Source organism: Galleria mellonella, unplaced genomic scaffold, assembly GCF_026898425.1.
Source record: "Galleria mellonella isolate WM207_F2 unplaced genomic scaffold, CSIRO_AGI_GalMel_v1 utg173, whole genome shotgun sequence".
NCBI classification, from domain to species: Eukaryota; Metazoa; Arthropoda; class Insecta; order Lepidoptera; family Pyralidae; genus Galleria; species Galleria mellonella.
The window spans coordinates 4,271,289-4,287,886 of NW_026442016.1; the positions used below are offsets into that span (position 1 = coordinate 4,271,289).

At 31.7% G+C, this 16,598-nt stretch overlaps 1 protein-coding gene across 9 annotated transcripts in view; it reads left to right on the forward strand.

Moving 5' to 3' along the window:
* Positions 1 to 16,598, forward strand: part of LOC113515661 (uncharacterized) — a 92,235-nt gene that overhangs the window by 64,843 nt on the left and 10,794 nt on the right. Inside the window, exons 1-2 of one of the 9 annotated variants that reach the window (XM_052893237.1) lie at positions 15,857 to 15,998; positions 16,210 to 16,343. The exons of 7 other annotated variants lie outside the window; for them this stretch is intronic. The gene's annotated coding sequence lies outside the window, so the exon portion shown is untranslated. Of the gene's footprint in view, positions 1 to 15,856; positions 16,344 to 16,598 lie in introns of those variants that run through there. One more of the 9 variants, XM_052893236.1, reaches the window with a different exon arrangement.

The window sequence follows — 16,598 nt, forward strand, 5'->3', positions numbered from 1 at the left end:
ATCGTTTTAACATAATTATCTTTACACTGATATTTCTGATTAGTAATCAATAACGTGTTATATATTTGTAGATAGGTATAATGAAAATATTCGACACTAACTCGCAATTATATATTTCATAATAAATTAATATCATTACTTATATTACACATTATATTTCAAACGTTCTTACTCTAAATACCATTAATGGTATTTTGTATTTACACGTCATACGCAAAAATATGACGTAAGTAGTTGTACGCAATTACCTAGAGTGTATTGAGTTAAGCTGAAGTTTAAGTACATACTATTGTATTATTTCGTAGTACCTAGTATGTTATTTTTCCTTGCCTTGATTTCAGAAGTAGGAAAGACAATGAAATAGATCATTACATGATTACATGGCGTATTAAAATAAAACATACACCAGGTTTTAAGTTGATCTAACTTCAGGAACATAACTGTGAAACAGATGGGGGAAAGGGATTGTTAGTAATGAGGGCTAATAGCCCCGTTGTTAGCAATTGATCCTCTCAGGTCGACCTCCACGTGGTTCCCCCTGGAAACCATTATGTTTAATTATTGTCGAATTCATCATGGTGGGCCAACTGACCTGCATTCATTCTCACCTATCATCTGTCACTGGTGCCTCGTCGGGGTATACCGATAGCGCGGGCGAGGTTACCATTCCATTTTCATCTATTAAAAACTGTGAAACAGCATCCAATATAGTGCAGTAGTTTTAGCACGATATCAGAATAAACATAAAATAAAATTTCAAAAAATTATTACATATAACATCGTCTATTTACAGTATTATTATTAGTAAGATAACTGCGTAATACCTACATGTTTTTATTGTATTGTTTGTCAGACTGCCTCTATATATGAAAGATTGAAATATTAAAGTAGCGAAAGTCGTGACAGAATTTAGAGGTGCCTTCAGCTTGAAGAGTAAATAGATGTTTATGTACTTTTGTAATAGTAAAACCGACACCTGCATTCCTTTAAAATTACTAATGGTTTGAATGCATACATATTTGTCACCTGCAAAAATTTATTATTGGACTATTCATTCTTCATGGTATGATATATAATTTTTACTGATATATTTTTCATTTATTTTTTTCCAATAATCAATCAATTGCGGTATGTTTGTTATAACAATACCCACACGGACCAACATAAAATGCACACGGGCAATGACGTCAAGTACGTTTCGTAACTTTTCACTAGTATGTTAATTTCAATTTATAAATATGCAAAATATATGTATGAAATAGTTTTTAGCCGCGATTTCGACTGTAGGACCGGGATAAAAAGTACTATTATGTCGTACTTCATCCCAACTAGTACACATGCCAATATTCAAGAGGATTGGTTAAGAAATTAAAGCATTAAGAACAAACAAACAAAATAACTTTCAAAGAATTAGTATCAATTAAGTTAAATAAGTATTGATGTAGAATGTAGGTATTAAAACAATGTCGCGATTGTAGTGTCGACCAAAACGGAGACGTGAGAAGTTGATGTAAAATAACTATTTTTACATTTGTCACCTTTACTTCGAGGTATGAAAAACGAGTAAAAGATACTGTCTGTATAGGTTAGTACTTGAAGCACGCGACGAACCAGAACCGGAGACACCGGTTCAGCTCGCACCATTTCTGATAGCCTTCATTGTCGGTCACCAAATTTGGTCTAAGTCAGCAACTTGATATCAATTCGAAAGAATATGTTCCATTTGAGTAAGATGGAAATTTTTTTTATAAACACAGCATTAAAACCATGTCGATCGTTGGGTTTTTTAAAATAGGAAATGTTATCCCACCGTTCCCACCACAGGACTCCACAAATAGGGAGTTAATAGTTTATTGGTTAATTGTTTTTAAAAATGTAGAAAATCAATAGATGCATTAGATATTTCATATTCCGGAAAAAAACATACAACTTGTATGTAATGTTGTATAAAAAAAACTTCATGAACTTTTCATACTTAAACTTGGAAAGTAATATTATTTAAAATTAAGGTTAGGTAAAATATCCTTGATAATTTTCCATTAGATTGGTCGTCAACTTGATTATCATACAAAGTTTTATGAAAAAATTCGTTAATATGTATTTAAGATTAAGTTCTTAGTAAACGAAGTTTTCCAAATCGGTTCAGAACTGATGGAGTTATGAAGTAATAAACATTAAAATAAATATCAGTACACCTGAATTGAGAACCTCCTTTTTTATGAAGTAGGTTGACAAATAAGATATTAATAAAAATGTATGTATATAGGAAGTTTTAACCAGTGTCGTTAATAATGACGCTTCCGCTTATGGCTTGGGACGGCAATGTGACAACATCAAAGCGCTACCGTAAGAGAGCGTGAATCTCTTGTGCCCTTTTAGGGAGACATATTTTACACACATTCGATATTAAAAACAGGATTGTGGATGATACCCTTTATATTTTTGTACGAAATCCGTAAGTGTGTATTATTTTAAATTAATATTATCAATAATTAAATCACTCAAATTGTATTCGAATTTAGATTTTTTACTATTTTTATTTATTTATAGAGAGAGACTGACTACAATATAAGGTTCTTCAAAAAGATTATGTTAAGGATTCTTAGGGTCGACGACGTACACGTGACACCTCTGTTGCAGGTGTTCATAAGCTACAGTGACCCTTTACCATCAGATGGGATGTATGCTTGTTTGCCACTTTTGTGGTATAAAAAATCTATTAAATATGTTAGTTAAACACAATGCCTGTGCAATATAGATGTTAACATGGATGTGATTATGCCGTGCCAATTTAAACCTATAAAGGTTAATAGAGAATGTAAGAACTGATTCCTGTAAAAATATATTTACTGAGTAATAAAATAATCTTATTCAGTTTCTTCTTCTAGGTATTTAAATGTTTGCCCAATCAAAATTCAGTCTTGTCCATACAGTATTATCTTTGTACATTTTAACTTTATCTTTGTAAATTGGTGATAGAAATGACTAATATACATACGTCACTATTTCAATCACCTGTGGTCACTTACAGTACTATAGGTTTTTTTTATTGGATGAAAATGGAATAGTAACCCCGCCTGCGCTAACGGAATACGCTGGCGGGGCGTGACCAGTGAAGGGTGATCGATGAGAATGAAAACAGGACAGTTAGCCCATCATGATGAATTCATCTGGAGTTAATCATGATAGTTTCCAGGGGGAACCACAAGGAGGTCAACCAAGTTGGGTATATTGCTAGCAATGGGATTCTTAGTCTCCATTACTAACAATCCCTTTCCCCCCTAGTAATACAGGTTTGTTCTATTTTTAATTTTTTTTTTATTATTATTAAACTATAATAATATTAGATGTAAATTCTCGTACATCTTTACTACGTGATTGTAAATAAATAGTTCATATTTTTATGTTCGTGTTTCATTAGGTAAAAAAATAATTAATAAACGTCGCACACCATAACAATTGTCTGACCCTTAAGAGATTGTATATTATGTGTAATCGATATACAGTGAGTGTAGAAAGTATTCGTACACCTAGGGTTGTAATAAAGAAAATACGAATTTGATAGACTTTCTTTTATTTATCTAATTTAAATCAATACTATTTAATATTTTAACATTCCCGCACTTAGTTTATGATATTTTTGTTTTTTAATAAAAAAAATTATACAACATAAAAATATTTTTACGTTAACTAAGCAAATAATGACAAACAAAAAGTATTCGTACACTTATAAAATTTGTAAGTAAATGAATATTAAAAAAATATTAATACTTTGTTGGACCACCGTTAGCATTGATGATAGCTTGGAGTCTCTGCGGCATCGAATCAACTAGTTTGAAAATATAAGAAGACGGTATCAATGCCCATTCTTCGCGAAGCGCAATTTTTAGTGTTTCTTTACACGAAATTGGTCGATTTCGAATTTTATTATCGAGATAATCCCACACATGCTCTATAATATTAATATCAGGTGATTGAAGAGGAATCTCTAGGTATTTTGGAGCGTTAAACAGGATCCCTGCTTTAGTATTCCATGCTTTATGTTTAGGGTCATTATCTTGTAAAAATATCCAATTATTGTTAAAACCCATTTGAGCTGCACTAGAGAGAAGATTCTCTTTTAAAATATTAATATACGTTTTGTGATCCCTAATTCCATCAATAAATGCAAGTTTTCCCACCCCAAAAGCACTCATGCAACCCCATACAAATACTGACCCACCACCGTGTTTTACCGTTGGACATAAATTTTCTTTCTTATATTCCATATTAGGCTTTCTCCATACCATATGATGTCCATCCGATTTGAAAATATTATATTTCGATTCATCTGAGTAAATAACAGTTTGCCAAAAATGATTTTTTTCATTAATATATTTTTTGCGAATTCTAATCTTTTTTTTCTATTAATATCATTTACCCAATACTTTTTACGCGCAGTTCTTCCATGATAATCGTTACTACGTAATACGTTCCGAACGGTACTGACAGAAATATGGCAATCATTGATATTATTAATTTCTTGTAACACTCGAGGGGCACTAATTTTTGGATTTTTTTTTACAAAATTTAAAATTTTCCGATCCAATCGAGGCGTGATTTTTGATGGACGCCCCACCTCTGGGTTTGTTTTTTAGTGTTTTAGTAATAGAAAACCGATCAATTATAGTCTGTACGGTTGAACGTGGTCTATTGACAAATTTTGCAATTTCACATAATGATTTGCATTGATTATGCAAATTAATAATTATTTTTCTCTCCTCTTCACTCGTTTCTTTTGCTTTACGACCCATTTTTGTAACTAAACACGTCTATACTTGTCACGAGTGCAACTAAAACGTCTAATATCTATACCTACGTATTAAAAATGACCTTGGCATTGTAGATATATGAAAAATTCGATTGAATAAATGATTTATACAGAATTTCATTTAAAAAAGAATGAATGTACGAATACTTTTTGTTTGTCATTATTTGCTTAGTTAACGTAAAAATATTTTTATGTTGTATAATTTTTTTTTTATAAAACAAAAATTATCATAAACAAAGTGCGGGAATGTTAAACTATTTAACAGTATTGATTTAAATTAAAAAAATAGAGGAAAGTCTATCAAATTCGTATTTTTTTTATTATAACCCTAGGTGTACGAATACTTTTTACACTCACTGTATGTTGAATATTGTAAATTTGAAAATGAGTTCGTTTGTTATCTTGTAGCGCCTTAACAGCTTAACCAATAACTATGAAATTTGGTATACACGTACTATATGGAATGGAAAAGGATATAGGCAATTTTTATTATCCCGGTCAGTAAACATATCCCGGTTATGAAGACGAACTCGTGGGTATTATCATCACATTAGCCATTAACTGTGCTAGATATAGGCGTCTCCCATAAGGGGGGGGGGGGGGGGGGGGGGGTCAGTAGTTGCCACGCTTGGCAAGCGGGTTGTTGCAGCCAAGGACGTTCAAATTTATCATCTCATCTCTATAAACTTTGATATCTCTCACTCTATCAATGTCTTTTTATCGAGGTAGTCCGTATAATTAATTATATTAGCAGTAACTATGCACTTTTCAACCGACTTCAAAAAGAAGGAGATTCTTAATTCGTTTGTATTTTTTTATGTTAACTGACGAAGTTATGAGAACTCTGTCAGTTATAAGCCGGTTTGGAAAGTTTGTACTTTATCTGAAAGGATATTTGAAATTGGGCCCATAAAATTTTTTTCAATATCGGTAGTTTAGTATTAAAATCAAAATAACAGATTTTGCCATAACTGAAGTGGGTTTTTTTAATGGTACTATCTTGATTATTAGTCTATATTATCACTGCGATGTTTCATGAAATATCTACCTGGAATAGAGATCTAGTAACTTAAGTGAAAAAGACACAAATCTGTCAGTCCAAAGCAGTAATTTTTACTGGGTGGCCAATTAATTCTTAACACGCCAAAATAGAAGCTATATGTATTATGGCGTCAGTAAATCAATATGACAATAATGTAAATCGTCGCGATTGTAATCTGTGCCGGCGCGGGCGCATGATGTCACTAAAGACCTGCGCAGTGACGAGGCCTTGTGAACGTAGTGAAACCACTTCTTATTATGACAACCACATTTTATAACAATAAACTCTATAGACGAACTAACACATATTTGTTTTGTTCTTTTTTTCTAACCACATTTAATTCTTCTATTGTATTTACGACGTTCATGTTATAAGTTCTATATAATAAGGTTATCATTTATATTGTACTAATCTCTCAATTTGAGGTTTTTTATTTTTAATTACTTATTTTTGGAGTAAGAAGTGAGTACTTATACATTGATTTAACGTAACTGTTTTCTTGGCGTAACTTTTTTTTTTCATAAATAAACTGTTATATAATGAGTTGTAAGTTGTTCAGCTCTGATCTTCGTAGTATTAGAACGTATTAGTAAAGAAAAACCTTGCTTGAAGAATGAGTGATGATGTAGTTGAGTAGTTTGAGATCAACAAATGACATGATGTCAACAGTATAGAATATTGTTGTTGTAGAGAAGTATTTATGACAGTCCACGTCAGTCACCTTTACGTTGTTAAAAATACTTTTAATTAATACAATATATATATACCTTTCATTATTAAAATATTTAGGTAAAAATTATAGATGTAGATATCATCATATAGCCGTTGTCTACTGCTGAATATAGGCCTCCCTCATAATGGGAGTTTTACCAGTAGTTGCCACGCTTGGCAGGCGGGTTGGCAGTTAGGTTTTAGTGATGTTTTAAGAGAGTCACTGTTATCTATTCCTCGACCATTACGTTCTCTTAGTTACCTCTTACGACACCCATGGGCAAGAAAAGCGTGGTCTATTTTATGCCAAGACTACACGACCTTTCTTAGTATGTAGATATATACCTACCGAGTAATAAATTTGATACCAACTTGATGATAGAAAAAAAAACTTAATATAAAATCACTGTGAATTATTCCAGTTTATATAATTTTTTATTATTATTGCCACTTTAATTTTAAGATTTTGTTCAGTTCAAGGCTTTTAAGTCCATGTAATTTGTCATTCTAAATTTTCCTTGTTCATTTGTGTACTTTGCGTCTTATTTATATTAGGATTAATGATCAAAGTTGAACTTTAATAATTCTATAGATGATAGTATTACCCGCTTGTATGTAGTTATTAAGAAGCGTCGCCAAAAGACTGATGTCATAATCATTGCTCGTTATTACATAACAACAGGTTTGAAGAACTTTTTGTGTTCTTGTTTTGCTTTGTTGCTCGATAACTACGACATAACAAAAAATTTTGGAGTATGTCTCACACTAAAGTGTCGAAGTTGACAAACTATGCTTGAAATCGTACTTATGCAAAAAAAAATATCCAAAGATATATCCCAATTCCTTTATTTATACTTTTGCATACCTTAAAATATGTATACAGGGCGGGCTTAATACATGTTATTGGATACTTAAAATTTTTTAATAAATTCAATTTTTTGTTGTAGTCATAAGAAGCATTCATTATGTAATGTGTAATATTTTTGACATACATATTTTTGGTTAGTGTATGATCTAAATTTGTACCTTATTGTGAAATGTTTATAACGCATCTTGTGTGCTAATTATTAAATAAATCATTGTCAGCCTGGTCTTTCTATATCTATGAAAATTTTCTTTATTTTCTATTTTCTCTATTTAATTTTTTGCATCTTTTTGTTATGTTGTAATAAGGCTGACTGCACTCTTACAAGTTTTGTAATTGTGTTACCGAATTTTGTCACATTGTGGTTTTGTTTTCTGTAGTAAACCCGACTTGTCTCAAAACAAAAACGAGTCTATGTTTACCGTCCTTTATAGCTAATATTGTAATAAACCATGAATTGTCGTAGCTATGTGTTGGATGTCGGAAAAATATAATAAAATAGAACTATTATCGTTACTATGCTATCTTGTTTATCATATATAATAATCATTATAATTATTTATTAATATAATTATCGCGGAAGCTCAATGTTGGTTTGCACTCGTCGGATAACTACCTACACGACACATGGACTTGTCTCTTTCTTTAACTGTAAACTTGAAATATTTTTATAGTACAACTTGTAAAATCCGGCTGTTTTCCTGGCAGTACTTTGTTAGATATCAATAAAATAATAATAAGACAGTTGTTGAGTTGATGTATCCTCTCAACATCTTTTCCATCTTCAATATTAGAAGTAAGTGAGTTGCTCTTCTGTCAATATAATATTTGAGTTACGTTTTGATATACGCATTATAATTAAAACTAACTTTGTTTATTAATAGACTCCTTTTAATGCCAGTGCATAATACTGAAATATTTTATAATGGGTATAATATATACAGGTACAGGTAGATAGAAAATAATTGAAAAGTCGTGATTGTAACATCTCCAAATAAGTTCTTGAAATCGTGCCTTATTTAATAGAAGTGATGTAATTTTATGATAAGGAATTATTGATTGTAAAACAAAAAAATCTTAAATCGCGTATGACTATCACGTCATTTACTTGACTAAAATTTGTATCACAAACGTTCTATGAATTACAAAACGTAAAACTTCAAACAGTGAAGGACACGATCACACTTCGAAAACGAAACGGCGATTCGACCAGTAGCTTCACAAAAATGGGGAAGTGTCGTCAGGGTCGACTGACGCAAATTGTACATTTAGAATAAGTAAAAAATGTAGGTACATAGATACTAGCGCCGAAGATATGAATAATAGGCTGCGAAATGAGCGTGAGTGACGCGACACTGTGACGGTCACTGATTTTCTAATGAAATTGTCGCTTTGGAGTAACAAAACGTATTATGTAATAAAGTAAACAAATTTATTTTTGTATAAAAACAAAATGAGTCTACTGTTTAGTATACTACTACCACTCTTTAATATACTCTTGTATATTTAGTAAATGGTTTAAAAAACCATAAATAATAATTTATTTCTCCAAAAGTATTAACTCGTGGCATTTAGACATTGTTTAAATAATTATCATTGCGTGTAACACTTGATCCCAAATAACCTCAAACATGGATATATCCAAAATACGTCGTACTAAGCATAAAAACAACTCTGTTCTTGAACTACTTTTTTCATGTATATATATGGCGGAGTACGTATGTACTTACGTACATAAGACGTCTTTTTTTCTATAATAAAGTCTTTTTTTAAAGATCATTATATTATTATTATTATATATTGAAAAATTTACGATTCAATCTTCTAGGAAATAGGCAAGACAGTGATTATAATTATATCGGAAGCCATCTTTATAAATATGCTTTTAGAATTTCGGTTATCTATTTGAAGCTTTACCGATTTCATATTTACTTCTTCTTCTCCTGTTACATGCATTCTCCTCTACAAGATTGAACCGTTTCATATCTCTAAACTTTTGTTAGCCATGACGTTTGTGGTCTTCCCCTTTTCTTTGTGGTGTCCCATGAATTCCTTATCACTAATATTTTCAAATACTGTATTAAAATGTACAGCAAGTATATGTTAGTAATCAAGGTGTGGATGTGAATGAAATCCAATAAAATGCTTTTGTTATTATAAATGCGACAGTTTGCAGGTATAAGTAACTGTTGTTCAATTGCTCATGGATGGATCATGATCAAGATTAATATAATATATACTTTTATTTAACCTTTATTTAAAAACAGTGAGGATTTCAGTAGACTATTCATTGGTATCAGATTTTAGATACTTTTAATCAGGTATTAGATACGAATATGACCAAATATGCGTAAATATTATTTTAGGAGTAATATTCATAACATATTTATGTCCCGAACTTAACGTCTTGTCCACTTTTCTTAGGAAGAGATTATAGCCATATTATTCCATGAAATCGGCCCAGTATATAGAATTATTTAGGACAGTGTGATTGGTAAATTCTCATTGTCAATCACCACTGGAAGTTTTTGTACATCGTTCTGTAGTTTTCAGATTACCTCAATGCTTATGCGTTGATCTGAGGAGTATTGCGAGTAACAATGCTTGCTACGTGGGTCTTGTACAACTAAGGAATTGGGGCAACATCTGATTTGAAGCGTGTTTAGGAGTAGGTTTAACTACTAGTGTATTTAAAAATATAATCAGCGCTTGGTTATATTTAATTATGATATTACTTGGTGAAGAATGGAAATTTAAAAGGTTTACCTTAAAGATTACAGTATGGTTCTTTTTTTTTTCAAAAGGAATATGTAATGATTTCTTCGAGCACACTCATGTGCTTGGTCTTTTAGTATTAGTTTACATACCTATGTAAATACGTATCATTAGAGGAGCTTACAAGCCATTACATGCATAAACAAATTTATTAATATGCATTATTCAATATATTAGAAATGAAATTGATCGTTAAAACTGATCATAAAGTAACTTAATTTGACAGCACAAAGAATTTAAATAATTGCAAAGCAATAGTAGGCGGACATTAATAGTTTACTTGAACACTAATAGCTTATTTTGAAAGTGTTTAATATGTAACGATGGTTTTTATACTTATGGTAAATAAATTGTTGCGTTAAGAACAACGAAATACTTGGTCATGGAATTTAAATCACATTTTAAATATTGAGTAGGTAGTCGGCATTTTATCCGTTTCGTCTCATAGCACGTAGCACAAATGAGTGATAATTGGTAGTATAGTAAATATGTGGTAGGAAAGTAGTTATTTGTATTTTTGATAGGTTTTATTACACATACCAGAAGTTGAAAAATGAAACCACAAAATCTGTGGTTGGTATTTAGCTAAATCACCTTAAATTGCTGTGATTAATTTATTACTATACGAAACATAAAAAAACTGAAATCAATGATATATAACTCATTATCGGCCAAAGTGTCGCTTTATGCACTTTGCATTTCCAGCGTCCGGGTTCTGTCTTGGCCACGTGTGTTATTCTTAACGTATACGCTAGTTTCGTGGCCTCAACTTAACACTTACTGCACTTGTGTGTGTGATCAAGTCGCAACTATTCATGTAACAAAGTAGCCATGACCTTTTATAAAGAATGGCTTATTTCAAATTAATTTAAGGATATTGTTCATCTATACATTGTGAAAAAGTGATTGTATGTAATAACAGTGAAGTTGTTTTGACTGCAGTAATGTAATTGTTTTCTTATCTGACGTTAATGTTATTGTAGAACAATAATTGACTGCTATATCAATGACCGAGAAGTTTGAACTCTGGAGTGTGAAACCTCTCGTCCTCTGTCTTTATCGTTGTATCGAGTGGGTTGAACATATTATGATTAGTAATTAATTCAAGTATATCACGGAGAGAGTGTGGGTGTTGATGTTTTATAATAAAAATGGCGCCCAGTGGTTGTTACTATATGCATTCCATTTGGAGCATTGCATTAAGTGAAATGACGCGGAATAAAGAAGCAAGGTCTTATTGTTCAATTGACCTTTTTTAAAAATTTTGAGCTTACATTACAGTTTATAAATAAACTCCTTGACAGTCTATTTAACGATGTACATTTTTATTATAAATGCCAAAGGGAGATTAAGTATTTACTTTCTGTATATTAACCACTTTATTAAATAACAGCTGGGTTAAGTGTCTCCATCTAAATTAGTCATTTATCTCGACTACTACCTGTTCTTCAGTCAGAATCCTGGGTTTCTTTTTCGATTTACATAAATACCACCAAATATTTCACTACTATAAAATAATTCACAGGTATATGGCGATACAGAATTGTTATTTTTCACTATCCTAATCGATCATAATGAACTTGTTTAGTCTTATTCCTCCATGAAAGCTATAAATCATCCATAAATTTAAAAATAAAATTTTTAATTTTCTCAATATTGTACACATGTAGCTTATTTTTTCATTTTTATTTTATTCACGTACCACATCCACATATTAGTTACCGATATTCGTTAGTTTGTGGGCGTGCTCGGTCTACTAAGTACAAATAGCTGTCTCGCGCAGTCGCGTCGCTTGATGCGCAAGCGCACATGTATGTATGCCTATCAAATTGAGCCGAATGCTCACTTCATCTCTACATAAACGGCGGTATCACTAGAAATCACCAACCGGCTCAAATTTATTTACTTGAACATTCAAATTGATATGAATTTAGACACACGTTTGTTTTCTATTTCTTGATTGTTGCTTACTGTTTACTTTTTTATTGTAATCGCTATGAAAAATTTATAAAGAAAGAAAGCCCGTTAAACCTTACTATAATAGCTTCTTTATCGATGTACCTAAATATGTATAAACAACTGTTTATTTGCACGACTGATAGTTGCAAATAAACGGACGGCCCACGTAATGGAAAGTGATAACAATCGCCTACACCCATAGTAAGCTTCTTACGATACCTCCTGAACAATATAAAGAATTATATTTTTGTCAATATTTCAAGCTAATTATAAATTAAGTAATACAAAGTCAGAATTGCAGAGATTTTATTAGTAATACAATTTTTTTATACTACTGAGGTGGTAAACAAGCATACAGTCCACCTGATGGTAAGCAGTTACCGTAGCATATGAAGGCCTGCAATGAAGAACCCCATGCTGTAGTCTTTTAAAAAAAACCTAAAACAATATTATATAAAAAAAAATATTTATGTGACATAAATAAAGTTATGTTGATCACAGATGGTAGAGAGATAGGAGATACCAGATCTCGTTGTTGGCCCAAATAGGAAGCTAGTTTTGCTAGATCAATATCCAGCAACACTTTGGTAACAATTTACCCAAGTATTGCGAGTTGTTGTCTGAAGAATATATTATGTAAGGTTGGGCAAACTGAAGAAGGAAAATCAGGAAATCTGGCCTATAGCCGTCTCGATATCACTGTGAGACGACGAATAAGGAACGAAGAAGGAAATCAGTCCATTTTATCTTTTTAATACTTTTTCTTCTTTACGAAAAATTATTTTTATTAACTTTTGTTGAATAATATCAATAAGGTCGAGTAGTTGAAGTAGTCTTGTGTCTCTTGTAACTGTGTCTTAAACGAAATGTACGTTAAGATAAAATATAATAGATTAATAAACTGTAATATAATAATAAATAATTCAAGTGCATCAACTATACAAGCGAATCTGTAAGCAATTAAAATTTTAATAACAAGTTATAACAAGAACCTTTTTTATTTATTGACGTAGAATGTACTTTACATATGTAGGTATTACTTATATTCATAGTATTTCCTAAACGGATTATACAACAGAAATATGAAACTAAGAAATGAAAATATATAAACAGAATATATCTAATAATCATAAGTAGAGAGATAGTAAAAGAATTGCATGAAGGATAAAAATAATATGCACTTCAGAATTAATTCCCTTTTATGATGATATGGCCTTTCAGCTTTAGTTCGTTCGTCATTCGTCTGCTAAAATTTCTAATATATTTTCCTTAATTAAGGACTTCTATTGAATTTTTACTAGTATTTAATAAGTTGATAACGATAGAAATATGTCACAGTATAAGGTACTGACTGATATTATTATAATTTCGGTTTTACATATCATAAACTATGTATATTTAAATACGCACGTGACCGAAGTATTTATATCTATAATTCAAATCATTCATAATATTTATGTACATTTATTTATGAGTATATATCTATCTATCTACATAAAATATATATCAGTGGAAAAACTGGTGTCACAAGAATAAATTGGCAAACAAGATTATGTACTCATATTTCCACAATCTGTAGTGAGGAATAACATACAGGTTAGTTATAAAAATAAAATTGTAAATTTTCAACGGTACAGGTTTACATACATAATATAACGTACGCTTATAGCATGACTCAGGAAGTAAGATTGCAAGATATATGACCGAAAACTTGAATATTTCTGCCGCTTCAGATAAAATCTACAGTCGATTTATTAAATGATAATCTTACACAGAGGTGTTTACTTTATAAAATGCTACAAAACTGTGAATTACTGTGGATTGTAGAGTGATGAACAGTGTTATAAATTTCCCTAGCATACACACACATCGATGATAATGTACCAACGCAGATTCATTGTACGCTGGTGTGAGTGTACGTAATGTTAAGCCAACTTTTTACAGGGGCTAACTAATTTGTTTGCCTTATGTCAATGCAAATAAGGTGTAATATTGTTTGTTATTGAAACCGTAAGGTGTTATTGTGGGTTGTGATGGTGTACCGTATTGTTTCACGTTTACGAGTTACGTTTGTGTGACGAGGTTAAGTGGAGCGGCGTTATCTCGGAACAGAAATTCCGTAGAGTTCCAGTTATTGGACAGAACGACGTTAATATTAATAACAATTTTTTGTACTAGATTATCTATCAACTTTTTTGATTAAATATGTACTCTTACGAAATGCGTAACTGATAATTTTTAGATAACTGAAAAATCAATAGTCATTGATAATAATTCGGCAGTAGGTAACTAGGTACGACTTATTGTCGTGACATTAAAACATTTATATAAATATTATATTTCCATTATTTTCTATTAAACTGCGTTATAATATTTAATAAATAGGTATTATATTACATTTATTCTTTAAAACTTTATCCCAGAAATGGTTATAATTAGAAGTGTTCTTGAATATTTTATTTTCCCGATTTCAATTAAGTTTATTATGTATTGTTTATATATTTCAATAAATACAAGCACTAGATTCGAGATTTCAGATGTGGAGCGGTGACACTTACTTTTTATATTTTTTATTACAGAGACCTATCCGTATATCAGTAGAAAATGATATTTTTTTCACATTATTGACTAATGTTAATATAACTTTGTCTGTGATAATTTCTTACTTTTATATACGTAATTAAATACATATGTATTGATTTTTAAACCATATTTATTTATTGAGGGATTTTAACGTATCGTCCGTCCAGCAAGCTCCAGCCTAAATGTCATCGAACGGCGTTTCGCAAGCGTCAATCACGGCGGTCACCTACTTTCGCGATCGGTTCACAGCGATTAGTCGACTACATTCACCGAGGCCTTAGCTCACCTCTACGCAACAATTGTTTCTGTAGGAATCTTTTATTTATGGCACCGGGGACGCGTGCATGTGTGCGCCGACCGTAGGCGACGGTGCCCGTGTCTTACCTGTCCACTTGCCACGCTCCTGTAATATCAACTTTCTATATTTACGCTAAGGCGGTTTTTTAATTGACAGTGCGTGCACAGAAATGCCCTACCAGTAATAAGTCAACGCTCGAACTCGCCTGTTTGACAAGATTCCAACCGCGTCTGTCCTGTTTGTTTATTGTAATCGGTTTGACAATGAGCTTAAGGTGCGGTTTCCAATGATCTTCCCGCGTGCGCTCTCCTGCGATTGTTCTGCGCTACTCATCGCACAATTGTGTTTGTGTTGGTATGATACGTCATGTATACCGGCTTACTGTAGATTCGCCTCTTAGCATCCATAATTGCCTGGCGACCGAACGACTTTTAAAGCTCTTTGTTGATTAGTTCTTCTTGTTAATTTATTTTAAGTTATTTATAATGCTAATTTCTTTTATTTTAAATTGAATAAGAAAATCCAGTGAATTTATAAGCGACAGTTTTATGTCTATCTGCTCACATTACTTATCATTTGTATGAATTATTTAGTTTTATAGCGTAATTAAATTACTATAAAACAATTTATAATACACAACATCAACAATTTGTATACAGAATCTGCTCTAGTAATTTTGCATTAATGATAAATTGGAAAATAAAAAAAATAATAAACGAAATTAATTAGGAGCATTTAACAATGAGTGCGACAACAAACCGATGTAACTCGACGACAATCCTAGTGCAGATAACGGAAGGTCAATGAGGGAGACGTCAGACGATTGAAACGGCGCGGAGTGCGGCGGTGGGTCGCGCGGGTGTGGGAATCGGCGTGCGGGGAGTGCGGTACTATCGCCGTCCTGCTCCCGCGTGCGCGACCGACCTCCTTGCGCCTTGGATGCGCGGCCCGCAAGGTCGGCCACCTTAATTAATAAACTCACCGTAAAGTATTTGAGGCCGATCAGAACTACAATCTTACTCGGGCCTTTGTCTAGTTATTGACCCGTTCAACCGAAGGTTTTTTTTTCTCATTTGACTATATGCCACTTCTTATAATTACCGATGCTTTTCTTTTTTTTTTTAATATACGTACAACAATAACTCTACTGTATTTACATTTTACAGATAAGAGCCTGTGATAATATTCGGAGTCACATAAAATACTTTTTAAAAGGTATAAAATAACCATAACAGCGTCATAAGGTATGCAAATGGTCTATCACATAATAATGAACGTCAACAGTGAAATTAAAAGGAAAGTTAGTATTTGTTTAACTACCTCTTAATTAAAATGACATTTAATTAAAAAAAGAACTATAGTAGTTGCCTCGTATCCCGTACATATAGGTAGGTGCTTTGGATTTTAACAGAGCGTTAAGTTTGAATTAATGTAAATATTTTATCTAACTGGTTGACTGAACTTGTCTTAAACGAGCATTTTCATTTCATTTTTATTATATTTAAATAACAAACAATAACAGGTTTATATATTAAAAAAATTCTACAAATTATAT